General features: G+C 45.3%; 1 protein-coding gene across 3 annotated transcripts in view; it reads right to left on the bottom strand.

Moving 5' to 3' along the window:
* The window catches only part of KIAA1549L (KIAA1549 like), a 230,088-nt gene that overhangs the window by 203,993 nt on the left and 1,896 nt on the right, over positions 1–24,199 (bottom strand). The window lies entirely within an intron of this gene.

Below are 24,199 nucleotides of genomic sequence, written 5' to 3' on the forward strand. Positions count from 1 at the left end.
CTTGGAGACGCAGAGATGGCTGACTGGCAGCCATCACTGTTTGCCACGCCCTAGCCTAGTGATTCCCTGAGACCCCACCCCACACAATTTACAAACCCACCCAAGCTCCGTGCAGTGGCTTCTGCATATAAATGGCCTGCCCTATCACAGCTTAACCTAACAAACTGCAGCTCTGGTCAGACAGCTCCAAAACCTCCAAACCCCAAGCAAAGAGGAGAAAACTGTAGTTCTCGCTGTAGCTCCTGCTGGGTGGCCTCAGACAGTAGATGACCTGCACCCCATTGGAGATCCAGAAGCCAGTGTACCTAGTGGTCAGTGTGAGACCACACCAGATTTCAACTCCTCACATCCATAAGTGACACATTCAAGAGGCAGACTCAGTGAGCACCAAAGCCCCACTGAAACAAGTCCTGCCCCATAAGGGTGTCTCCAGCACAGCAGTTATTCCATTATAGACACAGCGGGTCCTCACAGCCAATTGGCCTGGAGGTAAATTCCTCACAGTGTACCAACAGCAATCAAGGCTCAACTACAACAAGACTTTGCACTCAGCCCCCAAAGAGGTGCACCAAGAGTGTCCAACTCAGGTGATTGGGGAGGCTGAGCTACTGAGCCCTATAGGTCACCTACCACACCTACCACTCCATCAACACAGGGAAGCAGCAAAATGCAGAGACAAAGAAACATATCACGAATGAAAGAAATGGAGGAAAGCAAACTACTGGACATAGAGTTCAAAACCACATTTATAAGGTTACTCAAGAATCTTCTAAAAACCTCTGAGGAACCTTAGTGAGACCTTTAAGGATCTTAATGAGAATGCCAAAAAAATGGAAAAGGACCAGTCAGAAATTAAGCATACACTGTCTGAAATAAAGAATATATAGAAATTCAACAGTAGATCAAAGGACCCCAAGAATCAAACCAAAGATCTAAAATATGAGGAAACAAAAAACACCCAACCAGAAAAACAAAAAGAAAAAAGAATCCAAAAATATGAAGATAGTGTAAGGAGCCTCTGGGACAACTTTAAGCGTACCAACATCTGAATTATTGGGGTGCCAGAAGAAGAGAGAGAGCAAAACATTGAAAACCTATTAGAAGAAATAATGACAGAAAACTTTCCCTACCTGGTGAAAGAAATAGACTTACAAGTCCAGGAAGCACAAAGAACCCCAAACAAGAGGAATTCAAAGAGGACCACACCAAGACACATCATAATTAAAATACCAAGGGCAAAAGACAAAGAGAGAACCTTGAAAGCAGCAAGAGAAAAACAGTTAGTTACCTATAAGGGAGTACCCATACGACTGTCAGCTGATTTCTCAACAGGAACTATGCAGGCCAGAAGGGAGTAGCAAGAAATATTCAAAGTGATGAATAGCAAGAAACTACAACCAAGATTACTCTACCCAGCAAAGCTATCATTTAGAATTGAAGGTCAGATAAAGAGCTTCACAGACAATAAAAAGTTAAAGGAGTTCATCACCACTAAACCAGTACCATATGAAATGCTGAAGGGTATTCTTTAAGAAGAGGAAGAAGAAAAAAAAGGTAAAGATAAAAATTATGAACAAAATGACAACAAATACATACCTACCAACAAGTGAATAAAAATCAAGTGAATAAAAAATCTGATGAACAGAATAGACTGATGAATATAATAGAATCGGGGACATAGAAAGGGAGTGGACTGACAATTCTCAGGGGTAAAGGGGTGTGAGGGGTGTGGGAAGAGATTGGACAAAAATCTTACACCTATGGATGAAGACAGTGGCGGGGGATAAGGGCATAGGTGAGGTGGGGAATCAGGTGGAGGGGAGCTATGGGGGGGAAAAAGAGGAACACCTGTAATAATCTGAACAATAAAGATTTATTTTTTAAAAAAAAAAGGGAGGAAAGAAAAGATTGAAAATGAAAGGAAAAGAGGAAAGGGGTAATGAAAAGTATTATTTCCTGGCACTTTTTTTCTTTAGTTGTGTGTGTGTGTGTGTGTGTGTTGGGTCAAAGTGTAAACTGTGGTTCTTACTGTGCATTGCCATCAAAACAATGTAGGAAAGACTACCCTGGGTTCATGGACCCCCATTGCAAAGGATTAAGGATGAAATTGTTGCCCTAGCCTGTTTGGCTCAGTGGATAGAGCATCGGCCTGTGGAACAAAGGATCCAGGGTTCGATTCTGGTCAAGGGCATGCACCTTGGTTTCAGGCTCCTAACCGGCGTGGACCCTGGTTGGGGCTCCTGCAGGAGGCAACCAATCAATATGTTTCTCTCACATCGATGTTTCTTTCTGTCTTTCCATCTCTCTCCCACTATCTCTAAAAATCAATGAAAAAACACCCTCGGGTGAGGATTAACAGGGAAAAAAAAAAAGGAGGAAACTGTCACCTGACTTTGTTGCCAAGAATCTCAGAAGGGAATACTGCCTCTCATGTGAGTTGTTTTTTTGTTTTGTTTTGTTTTGTTTTTTCAGAAAGGAAGGAAGAGGGAAAGAGAGAGAAAAAATATCAATGATGAGAGAGAATCATTGATTGGCTGCCTCCTGCACACCCCACACTGGGGATCAAGCCTGCAACCCAGGCATGTGCCCTGACTGGAATCGAACCGTGACCTCCTGGTTCATAGCTCAACACTAAACCACTAAAGCCATGCCAGCCGGCTCTCATGTGAGTTTTAATCAGAAGAGGGACATGTGCCAAGACAGAGGTGTGAAACAGAATGCCGAATTTGAAATAATCCAAGAAATTAAGCTTGATGGGCACAGGGTACAAGGACTTGCATCTAAATGAGGACACCAAATGGAAGAAAGCTGATGGGTCCGGCAGCCACAAACCAAAGGCCATCAACTCAATGATGCAGAAGTCAGGTGGGTGACACAGGTGAGTGAAACATACCTGGGAAGGTGGGTCTGTGACTAACTGGAGAGGACATTCTCCATTTAAGAGTCACAACTGCCCCCCTGTCCAGCCCGCTGCTGCCCAGGGTGGGCAGAGGAAATGCAGGAGTCAGGGGGCGAGAGCTTCTGGCTTTCCATGATCAACCAGAAATCAAGAGATCTTATGTACAACATCCTGATTTTTAATATACGCAAGTAAAGCCCAAAGAAAACAGTTCTTAAACATGGTGCAAGCTAACGCTGTGTCAAAGAAAACATATTTGTGGGCTGGGTACAGTGCTCAAAGGAGATATACTTTGTTTTATGATTTAGGAAGACCTATGGAGGATGGTCCGAGGTGGATAGGGCCAAGGAGACTAAAAAGGAGGCTCCAGAAATCAGCCAGATGGGAAATCCTAGGGGCCTGAGTAAATGGAGGAGGAGGAGGCAGGCACAGGAAATATTAAGGAGACAGAACTGACAGGACCAATTAGATGTGCAGGCTGAAAGAGGGAAGAATCTAGGATGACTCTGGTGTCTGGCCTGCGTGGCCAAGCAGACAAAGGCTCCATTCACCAAGACCCGGCTCACAGCAGGAGGACCAGTGAGGAGATCGGGTTGGGAAACAGCTGAGTGTGTGGTAACTGGAAGACTCTGTAAGAGAGAAGAACAGGGCTGGAGTGCAGCAGAAACGCTGTTAGAGACCTATCACTGTGAGTGGTCTAGACCTAGATGTTGGTGAAGCTGGAAGACAAGAAGACTAAGATAGAACCATGGGGCACTCCCACATTTAAAATGAAGAAGGTGTTGCCATGGCCAGGTAGCTCAGTATGTTAGAGCATGGTCCTGAGACACCAAGATTGTGGGTTTGATCCCTGGTTAGGGCACAAACAAGAATCAACCAATGAATGCATAAATAAGTGGAACAACAAATCAATATTTCTCTCTCTCCTTCTCCCTCTCCTCTCCTTATCGCTCTCAAAAAAAAAAAAAAAAAAAGACAATGAAGAAGGTGCCATGAAAGTTGGTGATTCATTGAGAATGTGGACTGGGTGGCCAGAAGCAGGTAAGAAGGCTCAAGGAGAGTCATGGGCATTTGGAAGAGCCGCTTGGGTAAATGAGAAATGGTGACAAGAAATCCATGAAGGGATGGTAAGTGGCACTGATGACCCTGCTGAGATGAGCACTGTTGGACCAGCTGACTACAGAGAAACCAGAAACAAGAATCGTAAGGGCACCAACTTACCAGGAGTATTGTCATCTATTCAGCAGCCTGTGGATTGAAGCAGAGGAAATGAATGACTGGATAATCCCAAGGCTGAGGATATGCACGTTGAGAAAGACAGGGGGCGCTGAGACATGCAGGGGCTTAGCTGGATGGATAGGAAAAAAGAAGCATGATGGGGGAGATGGACTAAGCTAAAAACCAGAGGTGGAGGAGGCTGACACCTCTGAAAGGCCAAAAAGTAGACTAATGGGAATAAGGGAGTGAGCACAGCGACCACCCTTGCATGATAAGAGGTTGTGGACAGAGAATGGAATACCAGAGTCGGAGACTTCAGAGGGGGTGCAAGCCCCTCGGGTGGTCCAGGGTATAACCATTGGGAAAGAGTGGCTGAACTGAAGTGAAAATGAAGATGGTTCCAACTGAGAAGTCAAGAAGCTTTGAAAGTGGTGGGAGGAGAGGGTGGGCTATCCACCTGAGTCCTGATGTTGCTTGCACTGATGGCAGAATCTGGAATGGGGAGAAAGACTTCAAGCATATCAAATCCTCCATAAACAAAACCAGGTATCCACAAGGTCAGAAGGTAACAAGAAGAGGGAAGGCAGAAGTCTCGATGAAAAAGGAGGCTTTGCAGGAGGGTGGACGAAGAAAGGTAGCAGGGAGAAGTAGAAAAGTTCAAACAGCTTCCCACTCACGCTCCATGGGAAGCCAGAGAATAAGCAACCTCATTGCAGAACCCAAAATACCAGGCTCGTTCACCCTGCATCTTCCTCTCCTCCCACTTACAGTCTATTCTCCCCAGGGACGCACAGGGGCGCTGCTCCAGCCAGGGAGTGGTGGACAAGAACACAGGACACTAGGGTTCTGGGTCTAACTCCGTCGTTAGCCAGGTGAGTGACCACGAGCAAGTTATTTAATCTCTGGATGCCTGAGGTTACTCATCTAGAAAATGGGGTTTATGACACTCACTCTCTTCACCTCTGGTTGGCGGTTAGAAAAATATGAGCGTCAAAGCCAGAAAATGTTTTAAAGGGCAATTTTATTCCTTAGTCCTATTTAGGGTAAAGCCCAAGAGGTTGCCAAGTCCTAAAACAAAAACTTCAATACTACTAGTGGTTACTTCATCTGACCAAATAATTCCTTTCTGGGCCTCAACCTCTTCTCTGTAAAATGAGAGAGATGGATTTAGATGCTTGTTTACCTGTCACCCAGCATTTATTTTGTTTTTTATTTGTTTGCTTGCTTCTGAGGGATTCCCCCAATGCCTAGTCCTGTCCCTTTGACCAAGATTCCCCCCACCTCAGCCTACCATATTATAGATACTTACAACTGTGCCCTAACATTTAACAAATGGGGTTTATAACACTCACTCTCTTCACCTCTGGCTGGCTGTTAGAAAAATATGAGAGTCAAAGCCAGAAAACGTTACCCAGCAAATGTCTGTCGAACAGGTGAGTGCTGATGGTCACTCAGAGGCAGTTACCCTGACGAATGGGCTGTATGAGAGTAAGAGTGAGTCTTCGGATGAAGACAGACACTGCACCTGGCACACAGTAGGCACTCAATAATTACTGTTGAAGTTTTCAGACCAATATGGCGGCATAGGCAAACACCTGTACTCGCTGCCTCACACAAGCACATCAAAATTACAACTAAAATACAGAATAACCATCATCCAGAACCACCGGAAAGCTGGCTGAATGGAAGTTCTACAATTAGAGAATTAAAGAAGAAAGCACACTGAGACTGGTAGGAGACACGGAGGTGCAAAACGGGCTGGTCCCGCACCCACACGTGACGCTTTTTAATCAGGAGGGAGATTGTCTCTGTGGAGGCCACCCGAAGGAGCAAGGGGTCCCAGCCCCACACCAGACCCCCAGCCCAGAGTCCCAGAGCTGGAAAAAGAAGTCCCTGTAACTACAGGCTGTAAAAACCAGTGCAGGTTAGGGCTCAGTGACACAGACACTGCTGGATCCCCAGCTGCTCCTCTTAAAAGGCAGGCACACAAACTGAACTTACAAGGTCCTGCTTCCTCTGAGCTCCAGCATCAGGGCAAGGCTCTAGGGTACACAGATACATATGAGGAGGAACTGGATTGTCTGGCATCAGGGCAGGAACTCAGGGGCAGCTTTCTCCCAGATGGAGATGCTCACAGGAGTCATTGTCCCTATGCTGGGACCATCCCGGTCACAGGGTTGACGGGCAGCCATTTGTTTGCTCCACCCTGGTGATTCCCTGAGACCCCGCCCCATCCAATTTTCAGCCCCACCCAACCTGTATGCAGCAGCTTTTGCAAATGAATGGCCTGTCCCTGCTCAGGCTAAAATCTGTCAAACAAGCTGCAGCTGGGTCAGGGAGCCCCAAACCTATCAAAAGGCCTAATAAGACCCAGCACCAGCACCAGCCTGCCTTGCTTCACAGCTGGGCCTCGTTTGGGCACTTCCAAACCCGATACAAAGAGGAGGAATCTGTAGATCTCTCTGTAGCTCCTACTGGGTGGCCCCAGGCAGTGGCTGACTTTACTCCTTCCTGGAGACAGAGCCAGTAAACCCAGTGGTCAGTATCAGACCATCCAGATTACAACTCTACACATCAATAAGCGACACACTCAAGGGGCAGAATCAGTGAGCACCAAAGCCCCACTAAGCAAGTCCTGCCCCATAAGGGTGTCTCCTGCACAGCAGCTCTCCCACTGTATAGCAGCTGGTCCTCACAGCCAACTGGCCTGGAGGTCAATTACTCCCAGTGACACCAACAGCAATCAAGTCTCAACTATAACAAGTCTGTGCACACAGCCCACAAAGGGGTGCACCTAGAGTGTCCACCTCAGGTGACTGGGGAGGCTGAGCCACTGGGCCCTGTAGGACACCTACTACACAAGGCCACTCTACCAACTCAAGGAGACATAGCAGCTCTACCCAATACATAGAAACAAACACGGAGAAGCAGCCAAAATGTGGAGACCAAAAAAAACATGTTACAAATGAAAGAAATGTAAGAAAGCAAACTACTGGATACAGAGTTCAAAACCACGGTTATAAGGTTACTCAAGAATATTCTAGAAACCTCTAAGGGACTTAGTGAGACTTTCAAGGATCTTAGTGAGAATGCCAAAAAAATGGAAAAGGACCAGTCAGAAAATAAGCATACACTGACTGAAATAAAAAATAATACACAGGGATTCAACAGTAGACTAGAGGATCCCAAGAATAAAATCAACGATTTGAAATATGAGGAAGCAAAAAACACCCAAACAGAAGAGCAAAAAGAAAAAAGAATCCAAAAATATGAAGGTAGTATAAGGAGCCTCTGGGACAACTTCAGGTGTACCAACATCCGCATTATGGGGGTGCCAGAAGAAGAGAGAGAAAGCAAGATATTGAAAACCTATTTGAAGAAATAATGACAGAAAACTTCCCCTACCTGGTGAAAGAAATAGACAAGTCCAGGAAGCGCAGAGAACCCCAAACAAGAGGAATTCAAAAAGGACCACACCAAGATACATCATAATTAAAATGCCAAGGGCTAAAGACAAAGAGAGAATCTTAAAAGCAGCAAGAGAAAAGCAGTTAATTACCTACAAGGAAGTACCCATGCGACTGTCAGCTGATTTCTCAACAGAAACTATGCAGGCCAGAGGGGGGTGGCAAGAAATATTCAAAGTGATGAATAGCAAGGACCTACAACCAAGATTACTCTACCCAGCAAAGCTATCATTTAGAATTGAAGGTCAAATAAAGAGCTTCACAGACAAGAAAAAGTTCAAGGAGTTCATCACCACCAAACCAGTATTACATAAAATGTTAAAGGGTATTCTTTAAGAAGAGGAAGAAGAACAAGAAAAAGATAAAAAATATGAACAACCAAATGACAACAAATACTTATCTATCAATAACCGAATCTAAAAATCAAAATAAACAAATAAGATACCAAATGAATAGAATAAACTGGTGAATAAAATAGAATCAGAGGCATGGAAATGGAACAGAATGACAATTCTCAGAGGGAAGGGGGGCGGGAAGAGATTAAACAAAGATCTTATATGCATATATGCATCACCTATGGACACAGACAATAGGGTTGCGAAGGCCTGGGGTGGGGCGGGCCCCGGGTGGAGGGGGGCTATGGAGGAAAAAAACAGGGACATCTGTAATAATCTCAACAATAAAGATTAAAATAACAATAGTAATAATAATAATTACTGTTGAATAGATGAATGATATAAGAAATCTATTGGAGATTTTTAACTGAGTATATAGCTGCAAGAAATTCTCAACATCCATCTCAGATTCAGTCTTCTGGTATAAATTTATATGAATTCCATAAAAGGTAGCTGCAAACCCGAACATTATATTCAATATTGCCGTCATGAGAAATGTAGAGGTCACCAAGGGCAGGGAAAATGACGAGTCCCCCAGACAAATTCATAACTCGCCAAGCTCCAAGGGCAAATTCAGAACCATATCCCACGGCATTTAAATTTTATTTAGATGCAGCCACAGTGTGACTCAGGCCTATGCGTTTTTAAAGGGATGAAACAAGACCAAAAGCACAATTGATTCCATCTCCTCTGTGTGCGAGTTTTAAAGAATTCCATAAAATGTTTGAGAATTCTTGCCAGGGTACTTAAGTTTCAAACACTACGGGGGTCAAAACACAATCTATTCAATTCTCATTATCCCCAAATAATGAAAGTTTGGAAATAAATGTCCTTTGGTGTGCTTCTCAAATCTGGTATGAGGAGCCCTGGCTGGGTAGCTCAATTGGTTACAGTGTGGCCCCAATGGGCCAAGGTTGTGGACCACACAGGAGTCAGCCAATGTTTGTATAAATAAGTAGAACAACAAGTTGATCTCTCTCTCTTTCCCTTCCTCTTTCTCTATAATCACTTTTTTTTTTAATCTGAAATGAGGAGACCCAAACAGGGGTATCCTCATGGCCACAGCCATGCTCATACCCCATGCGTGGCCAGAGATCACTAGGAAATAGTGGTTGTGAAAGGCCTCTGCAAAGCAGACTATACGTGTTTATCAGATAAAACTGCTTCATCACATCCTCAGGCTTGGGATGTGGCTCGCTGGGCAAAGGGGCAGATGTCATCATGCAGGGCAATTAGCATAACGGAGTGGACAGAAGGACAGACCCAACATCATTATGTTGTGTGGCCTGGGCGAGTTACATTGCCTTTCCAAGCCTCAGTTTCCCCGTCTGTAAAATGGGAATAATTACAGTCACATCCCGTAAAGTGGCTGTACAGATTAAATGCCATCATCAGGCACCCAGCGGAGTGTCAGGAACATGACCGAATAAATGGAAACTACTACTTTCATGCAACTTACATGACGCAGAGTTGTTCAGTGAAGACAGTCTACTGTTTCAGGCAATTCAGATAAGAACAGTTTGAGGATAATTTTATTCCACAATGTCCACTGTGTGCTGTGGTAAGAATATATTTCAGGAGTAAAATGCCAACTTCACTTTTAAAGCTTCTGTTGCTGGTACATGATACCTGCTCTGGTGAAAATCAACAATTCAGAAGTTCCCTGAGGACCTCTAGCACCCTCTTAGAGCATGATCACAGACATTCAGCAATCGCTACCCGTTCAGGCAGGTTCTTAGCATCAGAGACCCACCAGTCCATTCCCATTGTAACCCAGAGTAAGGGAGATACTGAATTCGACAGCCCAGTCCATGAGGAATAAAAATGAGATAAGTTCTTTTAACATTTATTCTCTGTACCACTTACTTTGTACCTAGATGTTTTACCATCCATATTCAATTAGCTATTTTCATGCAATCATGTCCTTGTGTATTTGCCTTAAAAGAACTATCGGTACCACTTTGGAACCTCACCTAGCACTGGCTTTCCTTAACTCATCGTGGATGCTCAGTAAATATTTGATTGGTTGACTTCTACATATTTGCAAGTATTGCTGACTCTTAAAAGACGTGCTGTACCTGAAAGGCCAGAAACTAATAAGACTGTCAAAATAACCACTGAAATATATGACATTATTGTCAAAATAATAGAAATTAATTTCCTGTTAATTAATACTAAATTCATAGCATATTATTAAACACTAGTAGCCCATCACGCGCAGTAGGCCACCCGCCGCTTCTGCGGGAGCCGGCGGGAACCACAGTGCGCCGCCAGGAGCCGTGCGGCTTCCACAGGAGGCAGGCCTGCCCTCTCCTCTCCAGGCCTGCGCTCAGCCACGGAGGCTGGGGACCAACCCCTCTGTCCCTGTCCGTGTCCGCTCTGGCTCGGGGGGGGACCAACCCAAGCCGGCTCGCCAGGCCCCGTCTCTGTCTCCATCTCCGCTCCGGGCCTCACCTGTGCGCGCAACCTCCTCCTGTCTGGTCGTGACCTGTTACGGAGTCCCGGCCTAATTTGCATACTTCATAGATAGATAGATAGATAGATAGATAGATAGATAGATAGATAGATAGATGATAGATAGATCCTTCTTTGTGATGGCTTAAGATAAGCAACTAACTAGTGAGGAATCAAAAGTCAGTCTCCTATCAGCATGAGTAAGGTTAGCTCTCTCCAGCAAGGGTTGGCTTTATGACGCTATGAGCCAAAACGCTGAGCCCACAGGCAGATGAGCCACAAAGAGGAGCAGGAGTGTCACAGACTGTGACCAAAACATGGCCACACCCTTCTTCCGTCTTCATCTTTGTCATTTTAAATTCACAAAACTGAGACAGTACAATCTGGAACCATTTCCAAGGTTTAAGAAGAGATTTTTTTTTTTAATATTAAGACCAAGGTAGGCACAGGTGACTCAGAAGAGATCTCATCCATCAGCTTGCAGAGCCAAAATAAACCCCGGGGTCGGGGAGAACAGATGGCCAGTGGGCAGTGGACAGAGCCAGGGGGATCCAGACGATGACCCTCTGGATGGCATGCCACCATGGGAGATGCCATTTGTAGGAGGTGATGTCCATTTCACCAGATGGTCAGCTCACCGCCTGGAGTCTCAACCACCAGGTAAGCTTGGTGACTTGTGAGAATTTTATCTCACCTAAACAGAAAAAAACTAACAGAAGACAAAAACTGCATCTTCTGTAACCCTTGGGTTTAATGAGTATGAAGTCCTGAAAAGGTAATGACATTTGAGTTATTTTCTAGAAGCTGTTCTTTGGCTTTATGACCATATGCCAAAAAAAAATTTAGAATAGAGACGTGTTCTCTTCCCTCTTTCTCCCCTTGTACCCCCCAAAATCTTAGGCTATTATAAACACTAACTGGAGCTGAAGGAACACGCTGGTTGAAAATCACTATACTGAAAGAAGAAAGTACATAATAAGCACTAAGTAAATGGTAGCTTTCATGGTTGCCTGGGGCACAAGAGGATTCATTCATATAACCAACAAAGGCTTGTGGAACACCTACTGTGTGCCAGGCACTGAGCATACAGCAGGAACCAAAACAGATTCAGTCCCTGTCCTGCTGGAAATGACATTCCAGTGATTTGAACCCAGGTTTCCTTATCTCCAAGACCTGTTGCTTGTTAAATCAGGGATTGCAACCTCAAACGCCTAAAGGGGTCACAATGGTTAAAATAAGTGAATTGTGTCAGATACCAGCTGGCTGTTCTCCAAACCTGTTCTCCTCCACATTTCCCAGGTGGGTGTGGCCAAGTGACGGAGCCACATTAAACCAAGGAATGTGGCCAGGCTGAGGCACAGTCCTTTCGGACCTCTCCCCCTTCTATCTGCTGGATGCAGACAAGCACAGCGGACTTGGAAGTCAATACATGACTGAGGTGGACCAATGTGGTCAATCGTCTGATTGTTTCGGAACAACCTGGAAATCCTGATTTTTATGGAAAAGCTCCTGCCCTAGTTGGTTTGGCTCCATGGATAGAGCATTGGCCTGCGGACTGAAGGGTCCAGGGTTCGATTCCGGTCAAAGGCACATGCCCCGGCAGTGGGCTCGATCCCCAGGTGGGGCGTGCAGGAGGCAGCCGATCAATGATTCTCGCTCACCATTGATGTTTCTATCTCTTTCTCCCTCTCCCTTCCTCTCTGCAATCAATAAAAATATATTAAAAAAGAAAAGCTCCTGACTTTTCAACAATTTTTATTTCTGTTTGACAAGTGTCTAATTTTTTAAAACACATCTGGGGACAGAAGTCATTCCTCTAAGTTGTGATCCCTGAACTCTTAATCCAGTGACTGACACAACAGTAGCTGTTTCATATTCAGAAGTCAACATATCCACAAACTAGGACAAATCTCCAATGTAACGTAAGAGAAGAATGTGGCAAAATTTTTCTCTTGCTACATCCCCAGGGAAATTAAAAGAATAAATTAATTGTGCTATTTTTATAGGAAAAGACACTGATCCTCTATCAGTAGGACACTTGAAACTCCATGTCTAAGAAGAGAGCTACCCCGTCAATGCTCCCTCGCTCTGTCTCCCAGGGCCAACACCACCCTTCATGAGGGCTGGCCAGGGTTAGGGACATAGTCATACCAGGCAGAAGATGGGGAACATCAACAGAACTGTAATACACCAAAGCCAAGACTCCCAGCCCCCTTCCCAGATGTGCAAGGGAAAAGAACCGACCAGATGGGCCTTGAGACCTGTGAAGACGTCCGACAGGCTGGCAGAGGTGGTAGTCCCAAGACTGTCTTGGCTTTTAGCACAATTACATGAACGAGAGTGGCCTTGTGGTCATAAGTAAAAGCCTCCAATCAAGACAAATAGTGCATAGTCAACTGAAAGTGGTCTAACAGGCCACCACGTGGGCATCGCATCTCTAGCGAGGTTTGTAAGATGGAACCGATGCCCCTCCAGAAGATGAGGTCTGACGTCTTAAAACTGGTGAAAGGGTTAATCCCATATCACAAGTGAGACCTTACAGGCAAAGGAAATTGCAATGTTTTAGAAAGCATCTCTAGGTGCCTACTAGATTGCACACTTGGGACGACATACCTCAAGGTACTCTAGGCTGTGTGTGCCTAACCTCCACCCTCTCTTCCTTGAAATCTTATTCCCTCTCGACTAATTATTAACTCACTAATTGATGGGCCTATTAAACCTAAACTTCAAACTCCTTGAAGACATCCTGCACTTGCTGCGTCAGCTGTCTTGCATCCAGTCCGTAGATGGACAGGATCATATTGGTGCTGAGCCAACCATGCGCATCTCTTCCCCACTCCGTGGTCACACTGGTAGCTTGAAATCAGCCATGGTTGGGAGTAGGTATTCCATGGAAATTGACCAACACTATAAATCAAGCTGCATTGTTTTTCAGAGCCAGCTTACCAGCACACGAACCTGTTCTGTGCTATGAGGGAGGAGACAAATTTGGGAGAGCTTGCCCTATCCACACTACCTCATTTAAAACTGCTCTCTACTGCCCTGGCCGGTTTTTCTCAGTGGTTAGAGCATTAGCCTGTGGACCCAAGGGTTGCAGGTTCAATTCCTGGTCAAGGGCATGCACCTGGGTTGTAGGTTCAATCCCTGGCCCTGAGTGTAGGAGGCAACCAATCTATGTCTCTCTCACATCCATGTTTCCCTCTCTCCCTCTCGCGCATGTTCTCTCTCTCTCTTCCTCCTCCTCCTCCTCCTCCTCCTCCCCCCTTCCACTCTCTCTAAAAATCAATGGTGAAAAAATATCCTCAGGTGAGAATTTCAAAAATAAAATAAAACTGCCCTCTACTAAAGGCCATGGCTGAAGGGAAATCATTTTTGTGCCACGTGACCCTTCTCCCCTGGCCTCTGCTGATCAGATGAGGGAAAGACTTCTCACTCCACTGGCTAGACTATGGCAGCCTAATCTTCCCTCCTGGGAAGTACAAAACTGGGACCAATATAGAACTGGATGGTTCTGAAAAGTCTTGCCAGCCCTGACCAGTGTCGCTCAGCACCAAAGCATCAGCCAAGCACCAAAGGGTCAAGAGTTCAATTCCAGGTAGAGGGCACATATCTGGGCTGCAGGTTCACCACCCACTCATGGTCAGGGCTGGTGCAGGAGGCAACCAGTCGATCTCTCTCACATCAAAATTTCTCTCTCTCTCTCTCTCTCTCTCTCTCTCTCTCTCTCTCTCTCTGTCTCTCCCCATCCTGCCCTCCTTCCCACTCTCTCTGAAAAGCAATGGAAAAAATATCCTCTAGTGAGGATTTCAAAAAGCAAAAAGAAAAGGCTTGCCACCTCTGGCTGCAGCGAGCACCACAGCAAGCAAAAGCCCCATGTGAGGTCTAGGTATGGGGGAACCCAGAAGTTACAGGTAAGCAAGAAAGCCAGTCTGCAGAAAAGGACAGTAGCTGGACCCAGCCTGCAGGAAAAGAGAGAGGCAAGAGGCCACCAGATCTGTGAGACACAACGCCAGTAACCCCAGCCTCTTACTGCTGAAGCAGGTTGTGGGCTGTGGAATCAAATTGCCGGGGTCAAATCCCACCTCTGACACGTAAACATGACACTGGATCAGCGACTGTTAAATTACTCTGTGCCTCAGTTCCCTCATCTGAAACATGGGGTCATAACAGAACCTACTTGATGGTTGTCAAGAAAATCAAATGAGCTGGCACAAGTAGTAACTGCTCAAAACTGTTAGCTATGATTTCTCTCAATTAGTTAGTGTCCACATGGCCCAGTTATATTTTATTCCTACACTGAATGTCACATGCGATCCCCCTGTGGCCTTAGGCCCCCTACGTGAGCTAGTTTTTTTACTTGAGTAGCTCGGTCATCTGTCTCCTGAATCACAGACTAATGTGAAAATCCCCGGACTACTGTGTGACCTTTAGCAAGTTACAACCTCAACCCTCTCTTAGGAGTGAACTGAGATTCAAATAAGAAAAGAGAGAACTTCAACAACTGTGAAGTGCTATAGAAAACTCTGGGGATTAGCATCCCTGTAGGGGAAAGTAATCATACTACATTAGCCATAAGAATTGAAAAACACTTATTTAAAATGTTATCTTTACTGTTGGACTAGAGACAAGAAATTCTCCATCCCCCTAAAAAAAAAAAAAAAAAGTTTCGCTTCTGTAGGATTCACCAGGTTGATTTGTGTGTTCACTCCAATGTTATCTACACTAATAAAAGAGAAATATGTAAATTGACCGTACCTCCATGACACCCATCAGCCAATCAGGAGTATGCAAATTAACCCAACAAAGATGGCGGGTTAATTTGCATACACAGGTGCAGAGCGAAGACTGAAGACTGAAGATGACTGAAGACTGAAGAGGCTTGGCTTCTCCTCTTCAGCTGGAGTGGAGAAGCCTCAAGGGTTGGCTTCTCCTTTGTGGCCAGAGCAAAGGACTGGGTCCTGGGTGCCGGAGGAAAACCAGTGCCGGCAGCCAGGGGAAGGAAGGCCTATTGTACAAATCTTCGTGCAACGGGCCTCTAGTTAAGATGATAACGGGAGACTGCCAAAGACAGCTCTACACTGCTGATTTTTTAAACATACTTCTAGCCAGTTTAATTATATTCAAAATAATGCTCAGAATCCAGATCGTCCTATTCTGTTCAAAACAAAGACTCATTATCTGATAATGACGTCTGTAGGTTTAGAGATATTTTTGCCCAGCTCTTTCCAACAAGGATTTATAAGCTGTGCTATTAATTTCCATGCATTTTCTTCTCAGACTTCAGAGCTTTCTTCAGCTTTCCTTGGTTCGCTCTTTGACCTTTGGCAACTAGAAAGGCAAGTGGCCGAGAAGCAGCATTCATTCGCAAGATTGGAGACAGAGGGGTAGGTCTGGGAGTCCTGGTTTCATTCTGACACTTACTTCCATATTTCACATCAAAAGAGTAAAGTTAGAAATATTTGAGACCTTCCTATTTCCTGGTACTGCATAAATACCAAAGCCATTTTGTGTTTCTGACATCAAGAGATTTAAATCTAAGAAAATATTTTAACGTATATAAATCCCTTCTCGTGGTTAGGACGCATTAGGCAGTCTCGCCTGAATGGACACATGGCAGGTGCTGCAGTGACCTTGGGCTAAATGCTTGAGGCAGCCACTTGACCTTATTTACATCTACATTAGTTTAAACACGTTGTTTATCCCCACCCTGGCTGGTGTTTAACAGGGTCCATGATTTTTCTTAAACATCTGAAGGAGTATTTCTCAGGGAAAGAAGCCCAGCTGTAGAAAAAAGAGGAGAAATGGCCTTAAGGAGATATTTTAACTCTGTAGGTTTGAATTTGATCTGTGGTTTTAAAACAGTCTTCTTACATAAGAAAGGCTTTTTTATGTTTCAGAGAGAAGTTCAGATTCTCTTATGACAAAATGTACTTAGCATGGAAAGAGGGCCATGACACAGTGTTGAGTGAAAAAAGCACGGTACTAAATATTGTACCCTTTAATTCTTTAAAAAAAAAAAAAGACTAAATGAACATATGTATAGCCCTTGCTGGTGTTGCTCAGTGGTAGAGCATTAGTCTACACACAAAAGGGTCTTGGGTTTGATTCCCAGTCAAGGGCACATATGTACCCTGGTTGCACGTTCAACCCGGGCCCTGGTAGGGGCATGTTTGGGAGGCAACCAATTGACATGTCTCTCTCACATTGATATACCTCTCTCTCTCTCTCTCCTCACCCTGCCTCTGCCCTTTCCACTCTCTAAAAATCAGTGGAAAAAAATATCCTCAGGCAAGGATTAACAACAACAACAAATGATGTGTATATAAATATTTGTATGAAAAAAGGTCTGGTAGGACCCACCATACTTGCTTGACAGCACAACTCTAGGGAAAAGCAATGGAGCCAACAGGGCCTTTGCCATTTTACTGCATATGCTGTGTAGTATCCCATAAAATAAAAGGCCAGTGACCATAAGTGTAACGACCAGAACGACCACTCGACCAATCGCTATGAGGTGCATTGACCACCTCTCGGTCCCTCATCTCCCTCCCCGCCGTCCCACCCGCAGGCTCCGATGGCAGCATGGCGAATGGGGGAACCAGGGCGAACCAGGGCAAACCAAGAAGTGGTGGCTGGGTGGAATGGGGACTGGCACGCGGGCAGAAGATGGCCCTGATCGCAAGGCTAGGCCTAGGGACCCTACCCACGCACGATTTCATGCGCTGGGCCTCTAGTTTGATTTTGATAAAGTACATATTACTTTTATAATTCTTAAAAAGCCAATGAAGATTAAAGATAAGCCAATACTCACATGGGCTTCAAGTTGGAACCATGTCAGCAAAATATGGGCAAACTGTTCCCTTTTCAGAATGGGAACTTGACTGGGCTTGCCATTAATGTAGGAAGAGGTATGAAATGCAGTTGGTCTAACCCAGTGGTCGGCAAACCGCGGCTCGTGAGCCACATGCGGCTCACGAGCCGCGGTTTGCCGCTCTGTTGACTAATGAGTTTGCCGACCACTGGACTAGACTAAATGTTACCGTGTAGTTGGAAGCTGTGAGGATTAGGCAATTGTGGCATATTGTGTGCAAAGAGGTAAAGGGTAGTATATGACAGTGGTCGGCAAACTCATTAGTCAGCAGAGCGGCAAACCGCGGCTCGCGAGGAAATGAGGAAAGGGAAGATCTTGAGGCTCTGATGCATGGATGAGAAAACTAAGACCCTGAAGAGTGAAGTGACTTGATAAACAACAATCAGCCAGGGAAGACCTGTTTTCTGAATATATCCAAGGCCATTTCCCCTCACCCAAGCTTTTCTCCTAGACCTGAAACCAACCTTTTGTCAAAATGTCTAGGAAGTATCCACTGGCAACCCTGAGAATGATGAAATGTACTAAAGTACCTGATACTTTTTATTTTACTAAGAAATCCTTGAACGATCTTCAATCTCACCTATAAAACCATATGCCTAAAGGGAGAAATGATACTAATTTTACACAAACACTTCCATAAAACAGAAAAGAGAACTTCCGCACTATTTTTTAGACCAGCATTACCATTATTAAAAAACATTTCAGAACAAGCAGAGCTACAGACCAATATCTTTCATGAACATAAGATGTTAAAAATTCCTAACAGATTAGAAAATCAGACCCAGCTGAAACATGTATCATGACTACACAGACATGTATCCCAGGAATGCAAGGTTGGTTCAACACTCTAAAATCAACTATATTTTAAAGACAAAAAAAAAAAAAAACACAAAAACACACAAACAAACCTCGTGATTATTTCAAGAGAGACAACATTTGACAAAATTCAAACCCATTCATGATAAAAATTCACAGCAAACTAGATATAGAAGAGAATTTCCTCAACCTGACAAAAGGACCTCTACAAAAACAAAACCACTCTGGCCAAGATAGCAGTAGGTCAATTTGGTACTCACATCCTCCCACAACCACATCAAAATTGCAGCTAAACTACAGAGCCACCATCATTGAGCACCACATGAAATCTAGCTGAACAGAAGTCCTGTAACTAAGGATATACAGAAGAAGCCACATCGAGACTGGCAGGAAGCACAGAGGCATGGGCAGGTACCACACCCACACGTGGTGGTTACAAATCGGGAGGGATATCCTGGCTGCTGCAGAGGTCACCCTTGAGGAGCGAGAAACCCCAGAGCCCCACACCAGACACCCCCAACCCAAGGTTCCAGGGCTAGGAGGAGATGTCCCCATGACTTCTGGCTGTAAAAACCAGCAGAGAGTGTACACTGGCTGAGGGAGAAGGCTGCTGGAGTCACAGCAGTCCCTCTTAAAGGGCCCACGCATGGATTTACTTGGACCTGCTCCCTCTGAGCTCTAGTGCGGGGCAGCAGCTTGAAAGGTGCCAGGGACATCCTGGGAGAAACTGAGTTGTCTGGCTTTGGGACAAGAGTTGGAGAGGCAGCTTTCTCCCAGACCAAAGTGCTAGCAGAGGCCATTGTCCCTTTTTTGAGCCCTTCCCCAACAGGCCCGGCAGGCAGGCAGGCACCATCAACCTGTCCAACACTGTGTGCCCCACCCTGATGATTCCCTGAAACCCTGACCACCCAGTTTGCAGGCCCACCCAAGCTTCTTTCGTGGCTTTTCCATACAAATGGTCTGTCTTGGCTCATGCTTCAGACTTTCCTACAATCTCTCAAAGCTTCACATATGCTGAAAACTATACAACACTGGTGAAAGAAAAGAAAGGATACCTAAATAAAATAGAGAATGATATGTTCATGGATCAAAAAAAATTCAATATTGTTAAGATATCAATCTTTTCCAATTGAGCTAGATTCAATAAAATTCCAATCAAAATTCCAGCAAGCTTTTTTTTTTTTTTTTTTTTAGAAAGATTGACAGGGAGACACTAAGATCTATATGGAAAAGCATAAGACCTGAATATCCAAAAAGATTTTGAAAATAAAGAAAAAAGGAGGATTCACACTACCTGATTTCAAGAGTTATTATAAAGCTAGAGTAGAACTCAACCCAGGGCAATTTTGCCCCCCGCCCCCAGGTGACAGTTAGCAATATCTAGAGACATTTGGGTTGTTACCACTGGAGGGGCTATGTTACTCCCATCTACTGGCCAGACACCAGGAATGCTGCTAACCATCCTACAACGCACAAAACAGTCCCCAACACAAAGAATTACCCAGCCCCAATGTCAACAGCGCCGAGGTTAGGAAACTGAGCTAGAGAAAGGGACGGGAAGTGACAGAAATGTTCTATATCTGGATTGTGGTGGTGGATCCATGACTGTATAATTCTGTCAAACCTCAGCATGCAGCATACCCAAAAAAAGGGCGACTTTCACTGTATGTAAATTATACCTGAATAAACCTTTACCTTCGAAAAGAAAAAAACTGGCGGCTCATGGGTGTGTTCTCTTTGTAGAACATTACATTTCAAAAATCTGAATTAGCTGGGGACATTTGACAACAAGATTTCAAATAAAGATCCCCGCCTTTCTTCACTTGATCTTAGCCAAAAGGCCGAGAAGCGATCCCGCCTTTCTTGAGAAGTAAGCATGTTGGCGCCCTGAGCCCCATTCTCTTGCAGGCTGCAGCTGAGTGGAGACAACCTCTTTAGCCAACACAGGCACCTTCTGTCCTGCCACATTCCCTCACTCAGCGCTATTCACAGCGGTATGTTACCCACCTGCCTCACCCCAGTGAATAAGGGTTTCCTGTCCTGGGCTGTGGGCAGCTGGAGGGAAGGAGCTGAGCCCAGCCTGTTCTCCACAGATCTCCAGTGTCTAGTGGAAAGGTTGGCCTGGCGTAGGCCAGGTGATTGATAGATACTGCCAGGTAAGTCTGGCTCCTTTGCCACCTTCCCACCAGCTACAATAACTGACATTTACAATACTCAGATTGCTAACGGCTCCTTCGGTCCTGGAGTCCCCAAAGTCACCACCCAAGGCAGTCATCCCATGACCTAGAATAATGTGTCCCTCTGTGTGTTTAGAAACCCCTGTAATATGTTGTCAAGCAACGAAAATGCTTTCGGGTCATTCCAACTATTCATTTTTGTCCAGAGAAGAGTAGAGTTGTTGTTTGTTTAAAAAAAAAGAAAAGAAAAAGAAGGAAGGAAAACCACAATAAGGGTCTGACATTTAATGACAATGAAAAACGGAAGGGTGCACATTCATTCTGAATATTCTCCGATCATATTTCTAGTAATTTAAGACTTGAGATAAGGAAGCTGAAAAATTCTGTTTGTCATTCGAATTTCAGTTTCTCAAAATTTCTACAGTGAGATTCAGTTTTAAGGAAGGATGTGCGGCAGGAAGAGGATATTCTGACTTCTGTTTGATGTCAATATTAAAAATATAGTGTTCTATTCCCCAAATCTTCACTTGGTGTGTGGGGTGGGGAAGGAAAGAGAAGCAAGGTTTGGGACAGCTTGCAAATATTTCAAAGCACTAATAATTAATATTGACAGTAAAAAGTGCAAGGATATTTTACTGGGTTGTCTACATCTGGGGGAAAAAACAAATTAAACACTTTTTAAAATATATATATATATATATGTATATATAATTGATTTCAGAGGGATGAAGAGAGGGATAGAAACATCAACGATGAGAGAGACTTATTGATCTGCTGCCTCCCACACGCCCCCCACTTGGGATCGAGACTGCAATCCACCCCCTCCCTGTGTCCTGACAGGGAATCAAACATGACCTCCTGGTTCATGGGTTGATGCTCAACCACTGAGCCACACCAGCCAGATAAACACTCGTTATGTACATCATTAATGTTAAAAAGTGAGAAAATATAAACATAATTAATTATATCCCATCATACCCCTCTCTTGACCCACCTCCCCTATTACTCTGCTTTCCTTTGTAGATAAAAGACTTTAAGGTGGGGGTTTTTTTCTGTCTCTTGAGTTCTCTTCTTCCTTTCTCTCTTGAAATCATTGTAGTAAGACGTTCTTCTTAGCACCATCCAACCCACATTTATTTGTTTATTGTCACTTGCTATTCAAAGTGGGGTCAATGAACCGTGCATCATCACCCAGTGCTTGCCAGAAATGCAGAACCTTGGGCCTGAATCAGCATCTACACGTTAACAGGATCTTCAAGTGATTTACATGCACAGTGAAGTCCGGAAAGCACTGGGCTAGTCCCTAAGTCCCACGAGAATGGGAGCTGGTTTCCATTCATTACTGTAACCTCAGAAAGCCGAGGCACTCAAGATACACTGAACGACTGAGTGAATGAATGAATGAACAGATGTGCTATGCACCTGTTTCAAACAGACTCCCCGCTGATGATGTGTGCAAGGCTAGAGAGGGGCAAGAAAGACATCCGAAGTCAAAACTGTCTCCCCCATATACTGTGTAAATTAGAGATTCCCTGGTATCAGCACATCCTTCTTTCAAAATGCAAATATAATCCCCAAATAAAGCAGTCCTTCACAACTTACTGTGGATTACTTAAAGGAGATAACAATTCTCACATCTAACAGAATCAGCCAAACAGAGGGAATAGGAATGAAAGAACGCTGAAAACGCAGTAAGTGCCTACTCTGTGCCGGCCACTGTAGCAGGCAAGAGGGAAACAAAGATACATCAAGAACTGACAAGGTGGTGGGAGAAGCAGAGGACCCTTCGGGGAGGACCAAGAGGGTGAAGTGCCTGACAGGAGAGCTTGGGAAAGCCCCGAGACAGTAAAAGGGTCCAGAGTGGTCCTCCCTTCAGCAACCTGTGCTCTGGCCACAAAGAACCTTTCCTTTTCCTCTGCCTGAAATGCTCCCACCATCTGCCAACACCTCCTCATCCTTCAAAGCCCCACTCTTCTCAAATTCACTGTCCCTCACTTTATTAGATCTGATCACACATGTCAGAGTTCAGGGGCACTTATCACCCTCTTCATGAGGGGCTTCTATGAACTACCATGTCCTTACTCCCCTCTGTATCCCCTGCCCCAGCACAGCACCGGGTCACAGTATCTGTTTGGTCAGTTTCTGCCACTTGAGAAGAACACTAGCACGCACTGAGCATTTATTATGTACCAAGCACTGTTTGAAACACTTTAGATGTAGCAATTCATTTATTTTTTTTTGGGGGGGGGGAGTGACTCTATTTTTTTTTTTTATTGTTTGAAGTATTACAAATAGTAGTACATATGTCTCCTTTTTTTTTTTTTCCCCATTGACCTCGCCCCGGCCTCCCCTACCCCCCAGTACATGCCTTTACCTGCCCCCGCTCCCAGTATCTTGTATCCATTGGTTATGCTTATATGCATGCGTACAAGTCCTTCGGTTGATCTCTTACAGGCCCCCCACCAACCTCCCCTGCCTTCCCACTGTAGTTTGACAATCTGTTCAATGTGTAGCAATTCATTTAATCCTCACCACAACCCAATTAGGTTGGAGCTCTTATTGTCCCCATTTTACATCCCAGGAAAGCGAGGGCCTTCACATAAAGGAATGAGCACTGTGCCTGCACCTATAGGCAGACAGTCAGTGTTTACTGACATGAACTGAATGGGTGACCAGCAAGTTAAGAAGTTGAGGAAGTCCAATGTGAACTTTACTCCTGTGTCTGGAGCCCCAGAGGGCAGAGGAAAATAGAGGGTGTCAGAGCTTGCTGCTATAAAGCACCTTCTTTCCCACACCAACCTCCCACGTCCCAAACAGAAGTGACTGCCTGCGAGCAAGGGCTCTCTGGAGACGGAAGCCAGGCGAGCACGGAGGGAGGATACTCAAGGCCGCAGCTTTTCCTTCAAAGAAAAGGAAAGAGAAGGAAGGCCGATTCCTCAGCTACTTTCAAGCAAAAGAACTTGCGGTGGAGCGGATGGAGGTGGGCTGGGAACGTGCCGCAGGGGCCCCAGGACACGAAAGTTCTGAGCAACTGCTACAGCATTTTCCAGGAGCAATCTATTTTTGCCCGTTTTTCAGCAGAGGTAAATGTCTAGCTTAGCTCTGCTTGGACAACAAGGAACAGCAGGGATGCAAGTGACAAGCCTGTAGCAAGCTAGCACTTGCAGCAGGATCTTCACATCACGGGGTTGGCTTCCCATGGTCTCAGCATCGACCACATTCTGTCGAGAGCGGCAGCACCAACCTGCAGCTACCCCTCGGGAAAACTAGTATTTCCAAACCGGGCCGTTGGCTGAAAGCCAGAGGTCCCCGGGAAGTGGCATCCATTCTTCTCCTGCCTCCCTCCTGACACTGCTTCTTCACAAGAGCCCCCTGGGACACCCTGCATTAGGTCCAGGATTCACCCACCCTGCCTCCAGTGGAAATCAGAGCACAAACGGAAGCGGGCCGGAGGCAAGGCGGGGGGAGGGGAGGGGCCAGGGTCGAACTCTTCCACTGAGAGAGAAACAAGACGTGAAACTGAATCGGCGGCGAACACGCTGGAAACCCGTAGAGCCCAGCGGTGGACTCTGGACCCACACTCAGGTGAGCTGGACCACCGGGAATTCCTCATCAGCGTGACAGCACAAAGAGCACCCCAAAAGGACAGAGGAAGCAACAAGTCACTCCAGGGAGAGGGGGGAACACAGGACTTTGGGGAACAACATCAACTTGAGTGATTTTTGCTATCACTTTCATCATCTTTCCTGGTGATCCCCATACTGAGAGAAACAGGAAAAAGGAACATCCCAGCAAAAACCGGAAGCTCTGGACGGGAAGTCCCCCGAGTCTGGCAGCCTGAAAGAAGGGCCCAAGTCGCCTCACAGAGGTTCGGCAGGCCGATGTCCAGAGGCCGGAAGGGA

This window comes from Plecotus auritus (genome assembly GCF_963455305.1).
Source record: "Plecotus auritus genome assembly, chromosome: 9".
In the NCBI taxonomy this organism is placed as follows: domain Eukaryota; kingdom Metazoa; phylum Chordata; class Mammalia; order Chiroptera; family Vespertilionidae; genus Plecotus; species Plecotus auritus.